Source organism: Aedes albopictus, chromosome 1, assembly GCF_035046485.1.
Source record: "Aedes albopictus strain Foshan chromosome 1, AalbF5, whole genome shotgun sequence".
Classification (NCBI taxonomy): domain Eukaryota; kingdom Metazoa; phylum Arthropoda; class Insecta; order Diptera; family Culicidae; genus Aedes; species Aedes albopictus.
Genome location: NC_085136.1, coordinates 89,081,849 through 89,099,153, shown reverse-complemented (window position 1 = coordinate 89,099,153; position 17,305 = coordinate 89,081,849). Strand labels below are relative to the sequence as shown.

The 17,305-nt window shown below is 38.1% G+C and overlaps 1 protein-coding gene across 5 annotated transcripts in view; it reads left to right on the top strand.

The window, feature by feature from the left end:
• The window catches only part of LOC115253813 (inositol hexakisphosphate and diphosphoinositol-pentakisphosphate kinase), a 124,350-nt gene that overhangs the window by 31,058 nt on the left and 75,987 nt on the right, over window positions 1-17,305 (top strand). For 2 of the 5 annotated variants that reach the window (XM_062844956.1, XM_062844955.1), the window contains exon 1: window positions 4,848-5,839. The exons of the other annotated variants lie outside the window; for them this stretch is intronic. The gene's annotated coding sequence lies outside the window, so the exon portion shown is untranslated. Of the gene's footprint in view, window positions 1-4,847; window positions 5,840-17,305 lie in introns of those variants that run through there. 5 annotated transcript variants of the gene reach the window in all.

Below are 17,305 nucleotides of genomic sequence, written 5' to 3'. Positions count from 1 at the left end.
TCTATAAGAGTTTGATTTTCTGGGTCATAATGACCCCAATGCATTATTCGTAACTTTTTTTGTGGCGCCATTTTGGTTTCACCTTAAGAAATTTTTTTTTTTTCAAAAGACTCGTTTCTGCAAAATATTAAAAGTCAAGAAGTTTCATTACGATAAGTTAACTAACAAAAGAGACATTGATGGTTGAAATCGCGTTTTGGGTCATAATGACCCTAATGCACGACGAAGGTTAACCGTCATGTTCTTTCAATAACTCATGTTTTCGAGCGATCGACAGTCTTTCGCGTTCTAGTTTTTCTTAAAGTTATCGTTCGTTTAAAGCTCGTTCTTTTTCAGCCCTTTCGCGGTTCAAATCCTCTAGCAACCTCACCGAAGTAACCAGTGCACAGTGTTCGAAATCGATGATTTTACGATCAAAATTAAATAACTTTTTTTTAGGTTGGTTCTAGAGGTTTGGCGTGTTCTACAAAGTTTTTCTGCATGTTAAAAGGCGTCTTTTGATAAAATGTAATAAATGATCAATCCCCCTAGAAGTGAGATAAAAAAAATATTTTTTCGAAATATTTTTTTAGAGGTTTGACGGCTTCGGCAAAGTTGTAGCCAGTAATAAGAGAACAAAAATCGTAGAACATGTCAAAGTTCCATCTCTTACGGTTTTCGAGATATGGAGCGTTTTGTGCGAAGTACCCCTAAAACTAGTTTATTCAGTGTAGCTTCAACAGATAAAATCCTACAGTTTTGTGACCTTCTACAAACTTGTTCAGGACGTTGAATTACACATTTCTTCCGAAGATGTCAAGTCATTATATCTTAAAGCAAAAAAGTTAGAGGCAAATTTATCATATTTTAAGGTGTACTTTCACCTTAAGTAACTATTTCCGGCGCAAAATGGCGCAGATGGCTCAGTCGGTAGTTGAAAGATTAGACTTTTTACTATCACTTGGGGAACGTTGTAAAATTTTGCTGGAAATAACGCAATGCAGTAAAAATTACTGCGGGCTCCTAAATGATTAATTTTTATTTATTTTTCTTGTATTACAGGCAAAATAATGAGTTTTTGTCATGTATATAAACCACCTTTCCCACTATTGCCCACGAGGGTTTCCAACCCCAAGTGATAGTAAAAAGTCTAATCTTTCAACTACCGACTGAGCCATCTGCGCCATTTTGCGCCGGAAATAGTTACTTAAGGTGAAAGTACACCTTAAAATATGATAAATTCGCCTCTAACTTTTTTGTTTTAAGATATAATGACTTGACATCTTCGGAAGAAATGTGTAATTCAACGTCCTGAACAAGTTTGTAGAAGGTCACAAAACTGTAGGATTTTATCTGTTGAAGCTACACTGAAAAAACTAGTTTTAGGGGTACTTCGCACAAAACGCTCCATATCTCAAAAACCGTAAGAGATGGAGCTTTGACATGTTCTACGATTTTTGTTCTCTTATTATGGGCTACAACTTTGCCGAAGACGTCAAAACTCTAAAAAAATATTTCGAAAAAATATTTTTTTTATCTCACTTCTAGGGGGATTGATCATTTATTACATTTTATCAAAAGACGCCTTTTAACATGCAGAAAAACTTTGTAGAACACGCCAAACCTCTAGAACCAACCTAAAAAAAGTTATTTAATTTTGATCGTAAAATCATCGATTTCGAACACTGTGCAGTGGTTACATTTTTCACATTGAACCAAAACAATTGCGTATCTCTCCTCCATTCTCGTCAATCATTTATGGGAAGATTGGATCATGCAGTGCTTGAAAAATGAAGCGTTTTTCCCCAAACGAAGCAAAATTTGCCATGTGATAGCTGAGTCGGCCAGTGGCCAATCAATGCTTTGACCAGAATGCTGCAATTCTGCTTTGACAGATTTGTAAGATACTTCGCCACACTTGGAGATGGCTCAGTACAATACAATTTGGTTTGACGACATGACTCCAAACTATTCCAGTATTGTCTGTGTTGAGTGGCAGCCCAGGTGTGAATCTGAAGCTTTACTCAACACTTCGATATCGGATTAGCTGGCTCAGAGGGCCAATGAAGTCATGTGATGCTCCAGTGCGAGCTAACTCATCAGCCAATTCATTTCCAGCGATGGAAGAATGGCCAGGTACCCATACAAGGTGAACAGCGTTTGCTGAATTCAGCTCCTCGATTTGAGTTCGACAAGCGATAACTACCTTCGACCTAGAGTTGGCCAAAGCAAGTGCTTTAATAGCAGCCTGGCTATCTGAACAGAAGTATATTACTTTGCCCATTACGTGCTGCTGAAGTGCTGATTGCACTCCGCACATAAGAGCAAAAATTTCGGCCTGAAAAACGGTTCAGTGTCTATCAAGTAAGACTGATGTAGCCTTAGCTCACGAGAATAGACACCAGCACCTGCTAAACCTTCAAGAAGGGAGCAATTAGTGTAACATAGGACGCCCTCTGAAATACTTCTCCCTTGATTACCAGATGTCCACTCTTCCCGGGAAGGGAATTTCGTGGAAAAATGTCCTATATGGAAAATTACAATCAATTGTAAGATCACTTGGAGTAAGGACAATTTTGTCCCAATTCACCAAAAGTGGAAACAACGAGCTGTGTGTTGATCTGCGGTTCACAAGAATTTTCTCTAGTATACCGAGTACCCGTAGACAGTAAGTGCAAGAAAGTCCTTCTTGATTGAGATGAATGTGTAGTGGAGCATTGTCAAAGAGAGCTTCGAGTGCTGCCGTGGGAACTGAAGAGAACGCTCAAGACATCGCATTTGATTGGACCGTTCTCATTTCACCCTTTTGCCACCACACAAGATATCCATAGGCCAATATTGGCCGAACCACAGTTGTGTAAATCCATTTGATATACTTGGGTTTTAGACCCCAAGTTATACCCCAAATGTTCGCCGGCATTGCCCGAAGGCCAAACAAGCTTTCTTGATTCTGAACTCAATGTAAGGTGTCCAGGAAAGCTTGGAATCAAGAATAACTCTAACGTACTTTACCTGTTCAGTCACATCGATTTCAGAATCAAAGAAACGCAAAGGTCGAACGCCATTAGGGTTTCGCCTTTCCGTAAAAAGAACAACAGATGTTTTACTCGGATTAACCGAAAGGCCATATTGGCGACACCAACCCTCAACTACCTGAAGGGCGTTTTGCATCAGGTCGAAAAGGGTGCTGATGCACATACCTATAGAGTTGCCTCAATAGCGTATCTGTTACGAGATTCCACAAAAGGGGTGATAAGACTCCCCCTTGGGGGCATTCACACACACTCAATTTCCTAATCGCTGCTTTGCATCAAAGTCGAGAAGAGATGTCGGTTTTTATTGAGCATTTGGTGAATCCAATTGGAAATCATTGGAGATATACCATGACCCCGTGCGGCTTCCAATATGGCATCGAAAGGCACGTTGTCAAAGGCACCCTCGATATCTAAGAAAACACCCAAACAGGATTGCTTTTGAGCGAATGCTTTCTCGATATCGTAAACAACCTTGTGTAAAAGAGCCACAGTGGACTTACCAGATTTGTGGGCATGTTGGTTCACATGAAGAGGTACGTTGGCCATATGAACATCACGTATGTGATGATCGACAATGCGTTCTAAGCATTTCAGAAGAAAAGAGGCCAAAGTGATAGGCCTGAAACTCTTTGCACGACCCATTTTCGGAATAAATTTTACAGTAATATTCCGCCAAGATTTGGGAATATACCCTGTAGCAAAACTGCAAACAAGTATTTTTTTCAAAACATGTTTGAAATAATCAAATCCCTTTTTTAGCAGAATAGGATAAATTTCATCTGCTCCAGGAGATTTGAAAGGAGCAAAGCTATTAAGTCCACTCAATCGATTCTATAGTTACAATACTCCGAGCCGAGGCCATGGAATCATAACTACAAGAAAAGACATCAGGTTCATCCGAAGATGTAATATCCACACATCCAGGGAAGTGTGTGCTGAATAAGCATTCCAGAACTTCCTCATCAGATCGCCAATTGGCAAACGAAGTTCGTTCACTCGGAAATCCTTAGATTTCGCAAGGATTTTGTTTAACCGACTGACTTCACTCAAACTGGAAACATTTGTACATAGGTTTTTCTAGCCCGTTCAGCAAACCGGAGAGCTTTTTGGTTGGCCTTGCGAGCTGACCTGAAAGCCTCCGATCCAGCAGAACGACGTCTGTTGCAACTCCTTCTACATTGTTTCCTGAGCTTCGCCAAATCAGAGTTCCACCAAGGCAAGGGGTTCCTCTTGTGGTCTTCACAGACCGTAGAGAGCAAGCTTCTTCCAAAGCTTCCATGGTCTTAGCGTTGTAGTATCAACGGCATCATTTAAATCACTTGGAGTATCAATGGATGGTGAGTATCCATGAAAGTTGGCTGATGCAACCAATTCGGTAAAGAGATCCCAGTTGGTTGACCGGGGGTTCCTGAAACGCAATGTTTGCGAAGTAACATTCAAGTGTTCAAAACAGATGTAGCGATTGTCAAATAAAGATTCTTCATCTGACACATGCCAATTGGTCAGCTCGTGACTAATTCTGCCAGAGCAAAGCGTTATGTTTGACACTTCCTCTCTAGCAGATACCATGAAGGTTGTGCGGTTGTCTATGGTAAGTAATCCAAGTTCTGTGCTACTTAAGTATTTCATCCAATTGGAGCCTCTCAAGTTAATGTCTGAGCTGCCCCAGATGATATGCTGAGCATTATCACTGCCAACAATTTGCTTAAGGCCTTTTGAAGTGCAGTATGCGAAGACTTATTTGAAAGCATCCGTAGGGGATGGTCCATCATGCGGTAAATAAACCGAACATTAGACGTATTTCCTGTTGAGGTTTCCAACAGATACTTCGATTGGGATAGCACATACATCTCTAGCGGTCAGTTCAGCGATGAGTGTAGCAATGATTGCGTTGTTGACAAGCACGCATGCTCGAGGCATGACACGCGAATTAGCCATTTCTTTTTTACACCGAGTTTAGAAGGTTTCCTAAATAGAAATGCCCCTTACGAAAGGCAAAATTAAACTCTCTACCATTACAGCACAAAAAAGAACAGCAGCAATAAATCCAGTTCGGTATCGATTGGAAAACGCCAAAGGGGATGATACACAGAGTACACTGTATTTTAGATATTCCACCATCTTTCTATCTGAGAAGATAAAAAGATGGAAAGAACAGAATGTGCAACATGACATGAAACGAGCTCACCTGTTCAATCTTCTCAGGCGGCAGGTGCATCATAAAAAGAAACGAAATAAAGCATTTTGGCAGAGATAAGCTTTATCAATTTTATGGTGAGTTGTTTCACTTGGGCGCTACTGTAGCCGCGCTCTATTACAACGCCTGGCTGTTGTGCCAGTCTCCGAGTCGTCGTCGGTCGGCTCGCTCGACGAAATCTAGTATGTTTACGACCGTCGCGTGGAAAAGACGACACACTGCTCGTTGTGCGGTACTCCAGAGCTAGAGCTAGAGCTGAGACAGTGACTTCCTATGTGTTGTGTTCGGTAGGCGCCTTATTTGCTCTGCTCGTCGTCGCCGGTGAAGTCATCCGTTTCTGTTTTGTTGACTGAGAAGATACGGGAAGCCGCCTCTTCTAGGATGCTAGGCGGTCAGTGAAGACGTGTGTAAATGCCTTCGCGGCCGTGATAAGGAAATCCAAAATCAACGGTTGGATTTTTAGTTTTCTGTGCCGCGTGCCCTGGAGTGTTGAGTGCGCGGCGGTGCTGATTTAGTGAAATTGTGGATCGCAATTTGTTGGAATTGGTTCTGCTGCTGGGGCCCACTTGGAAGAAATGACTCAAAGTCACGTGAGCTCGAAATTGAACTCGTGCGTTGCGGTTTGTTGGTGCGAAATCAGAAGAAGTTATATCGTTAACGCGATCGGAGACGTACGGTGTGTCGAAAAATTGTTTGTGTAGTGTTTTTTTTTTCAACGAGCACAATATTTCCTTAAATTTGAAAATTTGCTGTATTCGGCATTCGGCCAAATGACGTTGGACCAAACGGCATTTGGCCAAATGGCGTTCGGCAAAATGACCTGAAACCGGGTAATTTATCTGTTTCCTTCAACTCAAAGTGTAGTGAATTAAAAAAAAATATTTGAATCTCGTTTAGCTTGTATTTAGAGAATTCATGTTAGTGTTCCAGCAAATCTGTAAAACAATGAACGCAATATATTCTAGTAGAAAAAATCTCTGCACGGGTAATTTTTCAACACACTGTAGGACCAAATAGTGCCGGTGCCGGTATCGTCGTGCGTAACTAAACCGGAATGATCACAACTGACTTCGCAGCAGTAGATTATTGAATGAGATGCCATATGTGTCAAGGACGGACGTTCAGATATTTTGAACCATCATCATGAATACATGGACAGAGCTTCATGGTCATCTGCGTTCCTCGATAAACTACACAATGATGAACCCAATTGAACTCGAATTCGAAACGATCCAATTTGCAAATTGCCTTCGAAATTACTCCAGGAAGGCCCATTGTTCCACGGCTCCGTTATCAATCGCAACGTCCATCTGTTTCTTATCAAACATCAGCGTTTTTCGTCTCTGTATAACGAAGATAAATGTGTGACGCTCGCGCCCTGACGACGGGACGGGCTCCTTCTCTGGTGTTACCTGTGTAGTCATCGGCGTCACCACACCATCGCCGTGTGTTAATTTCGGTTCCCTGTTGTCTTTAGTTGTTTTGCGTGATAGCTGTATAAGACTATGATACCGTCGTCCCAGTACCTTCGCCTATCGCTATCCGATCGGCGGTAGATATTATTAATTTGTTAGCATTGAAGCCACTAAAACAGACGTTCTCAATCGATGTTTGTGGGTCCTTACTTTTTTTTGCTGATCATGAAGTTATGAGAAACCGTAGACAATCCACTAAAAAAGTGAATACTATCTTCGTCTGCCGTTCTTCCGGTATCATTAAGACGTGACTAGCCCAACTTAGTCTGCCGTGTTTTATTAGCAGGATAAATCCTTTTGCTTTATACGCTTGGGGTAGGGGGAATGAACGCCTAAACCACAACGGGTTTAATCAGTGCCCTGAAAAGGACACCGTAAAACGCATAAGCGTAAAGAGAGCCTATACCTCATTGGAGGTAGCTCGTGATGTCATGCGACTTTCAATATGACATTGAAAGGTACGTCATCGAAAGCATCCTCAATATTCAAGAAATCAAGCAAAAACTACGTTTGAGCGAGTAATTTCTTGAAAACGTATACAACTTTGTGTAAAAGAGTCACTGTGGACATCCCAAATAGGGAGGCATGTGAGTTCACATGAATAGGCATGTCAGCCAGACGAACATCACAGATGTGATAATCGACAATGCGTTTCAAGCATTTCAGAAAGAACGTGGTAATCAGATAAATCTGGAACTCATTCTTTCTTTATACAACGCCCTCATCCTTTAGAGTTAAAACTATGGAGTAATTTCACGCCTTTAAAAAACCCAATGGAAAATTTTAAGAGTTCAAAACATGTTTGAAATACTCAAATCCCTCTGGAGAAAAATAGTACAACACCCCATTTGCTCCTGGAGACTTCAGCAGAGCTTTTTAGTGCCCACTAAGTCGATACTGTAGCTACAATTCTCGGGCGGAAGCTAGAGATTCGTAACTATACAAAAGAATGGTTTATCCGAAGATATTTTGAACTTGAACAGATCAGAGTTCCATTCAGGAATACCTCTTGCGGTCCGCACAGACCGCAGAGGACAAGTTTCTTTCAAAGCAATAGTCATGGTATACCACAATGGAGGGCGTTGTTGTAACAAAATCACAACGAAACTCTCTTGGAGTAGCAATGGAAGCGAGTTATCCATAAAATGTGACGTCTGAATACGCAAAGTTTGCGAAGGGACACTTAAAAGTGTAAAGAATGTCAAATGGAGACTCATCTGACACATGCCAATCAGTCAACTCATGACAAATTCTGCTCATGCAGAGTTGGGTTAAGGCGAAACTGGAAGCATTTTCTCACTTTTCGGTTCTTGATTTTTTATTAAATAACGAAGCAATATTTTCAAAATCGGTTTTCGTGCAAATGTAGAATATGGAGGAAGGTATCTTCTGATTTTTTTTGTAGTGGAAAATGTTTTTCGTTTTTGCAGAAACCATTTTTGAACAAAATTCCACAAAAAAATGGTTTCTGTAAAAATGGAAAACATTTTCCACCTCAAAAAATCAGAAGATACCTTGATCCATGCTCTACATGTGCACGGAACCGATTTTGAAAATATTGCTTCGTTATTTAATAAAAAATCAAAAACCGAAAAAATGAGAAAATGCTGCCAGTTTCGCCTTAAGTGCAATTCTATGTTAAGTAACTGTACTACTGAATCATATACTGAAACTGAATCATTTCAAATAATGTTTGAGCTACTTTAGATGATGTAATCATCGTAGCAAAACTGCCAAAAATCAGCGAAAAGAAGCTGAATACAAGAGCTTGGTTCAAGGCATGCATAAGGAAAGGTTGAACTATACTGTTAACGTTATTCTAATATATAGCATGCTCGAGGCACGAAACTTCATTTATAATGAAAGAGGCAAAACTATACAGAAGTTACCCTACGAAAATGAACTTTTTGAAGTAGAGCCACTTGGGCTACGCAAGCTTTTACGCTGAAAATTGATCTGAGGTTTCATAGCCAGAGCCACTGACACATTCTACAGGCCCCGTATCATCATCACCAATTTTTCAAAGTTGAGTTTTGGCATATTTGACATTTTTGTCACATTCTACATTACTTTTGTCATCCAAAAATGTATTCGACATGATATTAGTGTGACAATAAATATAAATTGAACGACGATTAAGATTAACATTGAAATCGTGATTTTAAGTCTTTTAGGCACACTTTTCATCCAAACTGTCGTATTTTAAACACCAACACACTGATTTTTCAAAAGTCTTCCATCATTTGTAGATAAATGTATGTGGAATTTTTAGCATAAAAAGATTTTCAATCGGAAGACTTTACAATTCTGAAATATGGCCGATCATAGTATGGGTTTTTATTGCGTTGTAACGTCACGAAAAATCAACATTTTTAAATTTTATTCAAATACGCAAAACGTCACAAATATGAAATTTTGTATGCTCTTTGTACTTGAAAAGATCTTTCAAATGAGACTAAAAAAAAGAAAATCGGTTCACGGAAGCCTGCGTTTCATCTGGTTGAAGTTTGCGTTGTAACGTCACGAAAAAAAGTTTCGTGGAAAAGACCAAATCTTTCTGGCTTGGACGGCTTCTGAATTGGACAAACGTAGTTCTATATTCAAAACAGTTTTTTGAAGGACGGGGGAGATGGTGTTTGGCCAATATCTACGATGTAATTGTACTGCGATATTGTAAAATTTTTTAATCGTAATCTAATACCACTCAAACCGAAAGTTTCTGTGATATGAGTGGCCAACGGACGAAACATTGGCAAAATTACAAAGTTATTAGGTTGGTCAAAGACTTACAGTTGATGGATAGTTTGATTTAAAGTTCCACCAACAGACGGCGCTAGAGAACTTACAAATTTTAAATTTCATACATCTCAGGATCCCTTTTACATAGAAATATGATTTCTTCGGCAAAGTTGTTTGGTAAGCAAAGGACTTGCGGTTGATTTAACAATAGATGCGAGATTTTGCCACTAGAAGACGTTAGTTTCCATTTTGCAAAAGCAGGGAAGGGATTAGAATTTCTTGAAAAGTATTCTACAAGCTGGAACTTTTTTCACTTTGAACATATTGTATTGAAATCAAATTGTAATCAAAGATCAATATATAATTCCTAACTTTCAAAATTTAATTTGATTTGATTCACGTATTCCTTAGATATAAGAGTTAATAGAACACAGTCAAAAATATGATTCTGCTTAAAGCGCTCCATCTTTGTGTGGAGCTAACCAATCAAGTCCAAAATTGTAGAAATTACAGATAACAAGATGAGGAACTATCAGTCAAAATTTGAGAATTTTTGATATATTTTATAAAAAGTTACGGCTTGTTGAATGTGTTTTGGGTAATTAATAAAATTGGCATGCTTTTGAAAATTTGCAACTACCACCACTGTGTGGCAGAAATTAATACCATACGGCTATTAAACTGAAAGTCTAGTGATCTATCAAACAACTTTAATGAAGCAACCATCTTTTCAATTAATCACGATCCTGAGATAAATAAATCTAAAAATGTGTATGCCCTCTAGCGGATTTGAAATCATGCGGCCCATCAATTGAAAGTTCTTGACCAGCCAAACAATTTTGTCGAGGACACCAACTGTCTAAATAGTTAGGATCTTGAAATATATGGGACGGATATTACGTCAGTGTTACATCTATTTTTAATATAACAAGAATCACCGACAAACAGACGTAACACCTACGAAATTGAAACTTATATATCTCGGGACTCTAATTACTTGAACTTTAGACTTTTAGAATGTTGATGTCTTTGTAAAAGTTGTTTATCTTGTCAAGAATTTTCAGTTTAAAACCCGTTTGGTTCAAGTTTCTGACTAATGGTAGTTGAAATTTTGAAAAATAATGCACTTTATATTTATTCAAAAAATATTCAACATGTTGTAACTTCTTATAAAGTGCCCAAAGATTTTGTCAAAAATAGTTTCTCAACTAATCAAAATTTGTTGAACACTTTTTGAGAAATTCTAAACTATGTTTAACTCTTAATAAGCGTCGCCCAGTGTGTCTGAATCTCACATCCAATGGTAAAACAGCTGTAAGTTTTTGACTTATCAAAAAATTTTGCCAAAAACACTAACTCTCTAAGTAATTATGACTCTGACATATATAGGATGGATTTTTTTGTCAGAATAAGGTCTATTTGTCTCTGCAATCACAGAAATTGATGCCCCTAAGTGGTATGCAGATCCTCAGGTATGTCTTTGGTTCAATAACTGCTCGCACATCTTAAAGCGTTTTTAATTGAATCCATGACATTGCATAAATTATTGAAAAAAAATGTTTAATTCGATGGCGTGATTAGTTTTATGCTAAAAAATCTAAATATCTGGCGGTGCGAAGTAAAGAATATCAACGGTTTAGTCTTTGGGACAATACTAGATGAATATGGGTGGTACTAGGTGGAAGATGGGTACCATTAACCTTCATGAAGGAGTTTTCGTACTGTTCATAGCAATAATTTGGCCCTCCGAGCCATTTATCACAAAACGGATTTTTAATAGAATAAAGTTGCTCTTGGAGCAGTAAAAATAATGCAACAATATATTCACAAATTCCGGAAATTTTGTCTGATTATTTTGATTCAAAAATGATGTGCATTTTCGTGACGTAACAACGCGAGCAGAACCCTGTTTGAAACTGAACGAGCGAAAACGAATCCGAAATGTATATGTTTTATTTCACTGCATTGAAGAACAAACCAATAAATTTCAACAGTGGGAAAAAAATTCAGTTTAAAATAAATATCCGAGCAAACTTTTCAAGATGTTGGTTGCGCGGTAGAGGGAGTTGAATTCTAGCGCGTTGTAACGTCACGCTACAAATACGCATTTCAAACAAGTTTTTCTAATGAAAACTAAATGTTCAATAGGTCAAATATATCAGAAATTTTACAAGGAATCCGAATATGAAAAAATATTCTACGGTTTACGCTCGTTTTTATGAGTTATAGAGGAAAATCTGACTACGAGTGCGTCAAAACGTTGTAACGTCACGGTAGAATGTGTCCACTACCCAAACTAGACAGGATTACACTCATCACAATCACAGCACAAAAAGGAAACATCAACGACAAACCAAATCGGTGTCCGGTTAGCGCAGTAAGGGCATAATACTGTGGTGGACACCCTAATTCTCCACAGGCTCCGTTTGTGGTTAGGTTTTTATTAGACCCCCCTTACCATTCATTCTTTGGCACGGTAACCATAAAGCCGCATAACACCATGAATTAGGGGTCACCTGTTTAGTGGACTCTTACCACTGGATCAGGCGGTCCGTAGTGTTATTCTTAGCCAATTGAGACAACCGCTACCGACACTACACAGCTATCTAGGCTGATCGGGAAAAGAAATTCACATTGATGGTTAACTTTCAAACGAGCCCGAACAGCCCCGGTTAGAAAACCGTGTTCTATAATTATCCGCCACAACTGATTTCCTTTCACTGAATCGTACGCCGCTTTAAAATCAATTAAGAGACGGAGGGTTCTGCAAACTGTACACCCAGAATTTATCTAGAATTCGTCGTTGAGTAAACATTTGATCCGTCGTTGATCGGTTCTCATGAAAACCATTTTGGTATTTGACGACGAAGGACTCCTCAAGAGTTTTGGACGGCGAGTTGAAGAGTGTTATTTCTTGGTAATTGGCGCACTCCAGTCTATGTCCCTTGTAAAGAGGACAAATGAGGCAATCCAGCCAGATAGCAGGTGGATCTTTTTCTTCTCATATCTTCAACAGAGTGCAGCTGCCGATAATCATATTTGAACACAGGGCGTCCACTACCTGAAAAAACGGGGATTCCCCGGGGAATTTTATTTATTAGGGAAAAACCTGGAATACTTAGGAAAATTTACCACCGATAAATAATAAAACATGAATACCCAGTAGTGAACTTTACTACTTGTAGATCTACTCAGGAAGTAAAGTCCATTGAGTTGACAACATTTTTGGTATCAATTCGGTAATTGAACTCAATCTAGAAATACCGTTACAATGCTTTTTTCCTGAAATTCAGTTAGGGTTTCTTACTAGAACTATTTTAGAAATACCTTTTGGAATGCCCCCTAGAGTTTGTCACAGGATTCCTTCCGCATTTTTCCACGAATTTTAAAGCATTTTTCAAGATTCGAACATCTTTTTCTTGAGAATCTTCCGAGATACTTGAATTCTTACCGTTTTCATGAATTTTTCGTGAGTTTTCTCAGTGGCGATTTCCTAACCTCAATTCTACCTGTTCAACGAATGTAAATTCTTGAATTTTCTCAACAAATTGACTTATAATTTGTGGAAAATGACGAGAATAGCCGTTTCCGTCCATTTTCACTTTGGTCACTTTCTGATCCTGAATCCTCCGTAATTGCAAGTTTTAGGATCGTTGAACAGGTAAAAAATGAGGTTACGAGATGCCACTGAGGTTTCTTTTTCCAGAATGCCTTCTAGAGGTTCTTTCGGTATTGCTCCCAGAGTCCCTCGTTGGATTTTCTCAAAGTTCCTCCTGTTTAACAAAGTTTTCGTGGAATTTCTTTAATGATTGATTGCACAAGAGTCACTCAGTATATTGCAGTTATTTCCACAGATTTTTTTCTAAAGTTCCTCTCGAAATTCCCCTTAAAGAATTTTCGTGATTCCTTCCACTGTTTCTCATGAGACTTCTCTAGTAGATCTTTCCGGGAGTTATTTATGAGACATCTACCAGAGCTCCTGCCAGGATTTCTTAAAAAGTTTTCCACGAATTTTCTGCAGGAGCTCCTACCAGTATTTATTTAGAAGTTGCATTTTTTTTTTTCAAGAAATTTCCGTGAGCTTTCTTCAGAGTTTGGTTTTGGGTTTTCTACAAAAGTTTAAGCTGAAAAATTTCCTAAAGGTTCTTGCGTGATGTTTTTTTTTAAGCTTTACCTGACTTTTTCCATGAGTTTTTTTCACGGATTTTTCAGGAGCTATCGGAATTTCTCCTGTGATAACTTACAACGTTCTTTGTAAAAAAAAATCCCGAAGAATATCGGAAGGAATCCAGGTGAAATCTTGTGGGAAACCCCTCAAATATCTATTTCCGGTCGGGAAAATTTTCTCGACTCCCTGGGCATAGTGTATCATTGTCCAGAGTGTCGAGAAAATTTTCCCGACCGGAAATAGATATTTGAGGGGTTTCTCACAAGATTTCACCTGGATTCCTTCCGATATTCTTCGGGAATTTTTTTTGCCTCACAATATACAAATTCATGCAATGGCAGGCAAAGAAAGCCCTTCAATTAATAACTGTGGAAGTGCTCAAAGAACACTAAGTTGAAGCGAGGCCGGCCAAGTCCCAGTGGGGACGTAGAGCCACAAAGAAGAAGAAGAAGAACCTCGGCAGTAGGAGCTCATTTTGTGAATCTTCTGCCATATTTTTTATGTTTTCTATTAATGATTTCATACTGCAATACTTTGAAGATCCTCGATAGTACTAAACGAGTCTTTTTTTGCAAACGGATAATCAACAAAATGCCTTGCTGTATTCTCCTGAGGTCCACAAACACATTCTCCTACATATTATCGGCATATCCCTGGAAGAATACATTCCATGAAATGTTCTTCCAAAATTCTTCCTTTAAAGGAAGCGCAATAAATTCCACCAGGAATTCTTCTAGACAACCTCCCATGCCTAAGGAATTCCTTCATGAATTATTTCCGAAATTTCTCCGGGAATTCTTTCAGAAAACCATCCACAAATTCCAAACATTCTAGCAGCGTCTTGTTTTCAAAAAATGCAAGAGTTCAGAATTCTTTCAGAAATTCCTTCAGGGATTTCTTCAAAAACATTTTCCGACTATTTTTTCGAGGTGCTTCAAGTTCCTTTATATTTTTTTTTCCAAAGAATGTCTATAGAAAACCTCCTAAAATGGCTCCATTGGTTCCTTAGAAATTGCATAAGTTAAGTCACGCAAAAAATGTTCATTTTCAACTCCCTCCCTCGTATGGTTCCTTTTTGGTACATGACCTTTTCTGAAATGTGTGTACCCCTTCCCTCCTCAAAGCGAAACGTCATTAATTGACGTTTCCCCTTCAGAAATAACTCCAGGAATTCTATTTCCGAAGTAATCCGAGGGTTCGTTCAGGAATTCTTCCATTATTGGTTGCTTTGAAAATTCTTTCAGGACTTTTTAAATAAATTTCTTTATGGAATATCTCCAGAAAATTCTTCAGAATCCTGGAATCTTTCATGATTTTGAATGTTTAGAAATTCCAGCAGATATTCTTCCAGCGATGTTCTCCTGCATCTCTTCCAAGGATACCTTCAGGAGTCTTAACTCGGATTCTTCGAGAAATTCAGAAATTTGTTCAGAAATAATTCAAGTTTTTTACATTTTTTTTGGAAATTGTTCATAAGATTTGTCTAGGAATCTTTACAGAAGCCTAATAGTTTCTTCAGACGTTAAGAGATTCTTTTAAAAATAAGTTCACGAATTCCTCCCAAAATTCTTTTGAAAATCCTCTTTGAATTTTGGTAAGAGATTTCTCTAGGATTTTTTTTTTATTTTTTTTATTAATTAATTTTTGTTTTGTAGTAATTTTACCAAGGTTTTTTGAGGGAGAGGTTCCATAAATTTCTTAAGCAAGTATTTTTAGAATTCCTTCAAGAATTCCCTGAGTTTCTTTCACATAATCATCCTGGGATTCATTTAGGGTTATCCCCAGGGATTTGTACAGGAATTAGATGTACAATTTCCAAAATTATTTCAAGGATTCTTTCAGAAATTTCTTCATGGATTCCATCTAAAACTTACTCAGGAATTCCTTCAGAAGTATCCCCAAAGACTACTTTAGTAGTTTAAGGATTTCTTCATGAATGTCAGCAAGAAAAAACCTCAGATTTTTTTGAATTTTAGGAATTTTCATTTTTTTTATTCTTTTATAAGAAGAGTTGCTCCAGGAATCTCTTGGAAAATTTCGTCAGTTGCTACCGAAGAAATTTTTAGAAGGCTTCATTTTTCAATTCTTTCAGCATTTCTTCAATAATGTCTCCTGAGATTCCTTTAGAGAATCCTCCAGGATTTTTTTGAGATATTTCTCCACAGATTTTCACGGAAGTATGTTAAAAACATAAAAACATATTGAAGTATGTTAAAAACATATTGATGTGGTGGAGCGGATCTGGTGTGATGGTTGAAGCACGTGACTATCATGCCGAGGACCTAGGATCGAATCCCACTCCCGACAAACTCGCCAAATGTGAGTTCTTCCTTCGGAAGGGAAGTAAAGCGTGGGTCCCGGGATGAACTAGCCTAGGGCTAAAAATCTCGTTAATACAGAGAAAAAAATTATAAATATTGATGTGATTCTCAAAGGTAACTTGAAGAAATTTCTTAAAGGGAAACATCAGAGAATACAAATATGGCTGCCACAATGGCTGACTTGGTTCCCTATTCGCGTTTTCAAGAGCACCAATCTTGAAAATTCGTGAAAAAATGCTCTCGATTTGGAAAAACTGCCTTTTTAACAAGTGAGCAAAGGCAGGATAAACAAGTGCGACATGGTTCGATGCTTCGTTCGTCAGATTTTTGCCTCTAAAGTTTTTAAACAAAATTGCAATGGGATTTCTTGATGTTTCACTTAAGAAATGATTATAAATTTCCCGAAGAAGATTCCTGAACAAATTTCATTGAAGCAATTTCAAAAACATTTGTTGCAGGAGTTTTTGGAGGAATCCCTGGGGAATGCCCGGAGAAACTCCTTGAGATCGATTCAAAGGAACTTTTGGATAACCTTAAAAATCCTGGAGAAGTTTCTGAGAAAATGCCGGAGGGATCTCTGAAGGACATCCTTAACGAATTTCTGAATCAAATGTCGAAGAAGTTTCTGAAGTATGTTTCTGAAAAAAACATTATCAGAAATCCGTGCAGAAATTGCAGCCAAAGGTACTGGAGGAATTCTTGAAAGAATTTCTTGCAAAGTGCCTGCAAGTTATTAGTGGATAAAAATCCCTGAAACAATTGGCCTAGAGGAATTTTCGGAGCAAACTTAAATCAAATGGAAAAAAATTCTTGAAGGAATCACCAAAACAAATGTCTGAAAAAATCCTGGAAAATTGGAGAGAGCTGTGCAGTTATTACAAGAAGAATTTCTTGGGATATTCCTGGAGAAATGCAAATAAGTAAATCCTGAAGTGATTTCTGAACTTCCAAAAGAATCTCTGAAGGGTCTCTAAAAAAATCTGAAAAAATCCCTGAAAAAAAGTTTCTAAAAACCCCAAGAGAAATTTACGATCCAAGCCCTGAAGGAACATCCAGAAAAAAATCTTGAGAATTTTCTGGAGGAATTCGTGAAAAGAACATAAGGGAAAATATAGAGAAATACACCACGGCACCGATTGATTCCATTATTTTTGTTTTCCTACGTGCTCACTTCTAACGAAAAATACAAAAATAAAGAAGCAAAATCAGCAGCGCTTCAATCCTCTGTTTTTTTTTTGTAGAATGAAAATGGGAACCACATGCTGAATTAGGGAACCTATACCTTATTTTATATCTACGGATGTTTCAGATAATTCTAGTGCTAGAAGAAAATCACAGGAAATTATCCAAAACTTTTAAACGTATTATTAAACGACAACGCATTGAAAGCA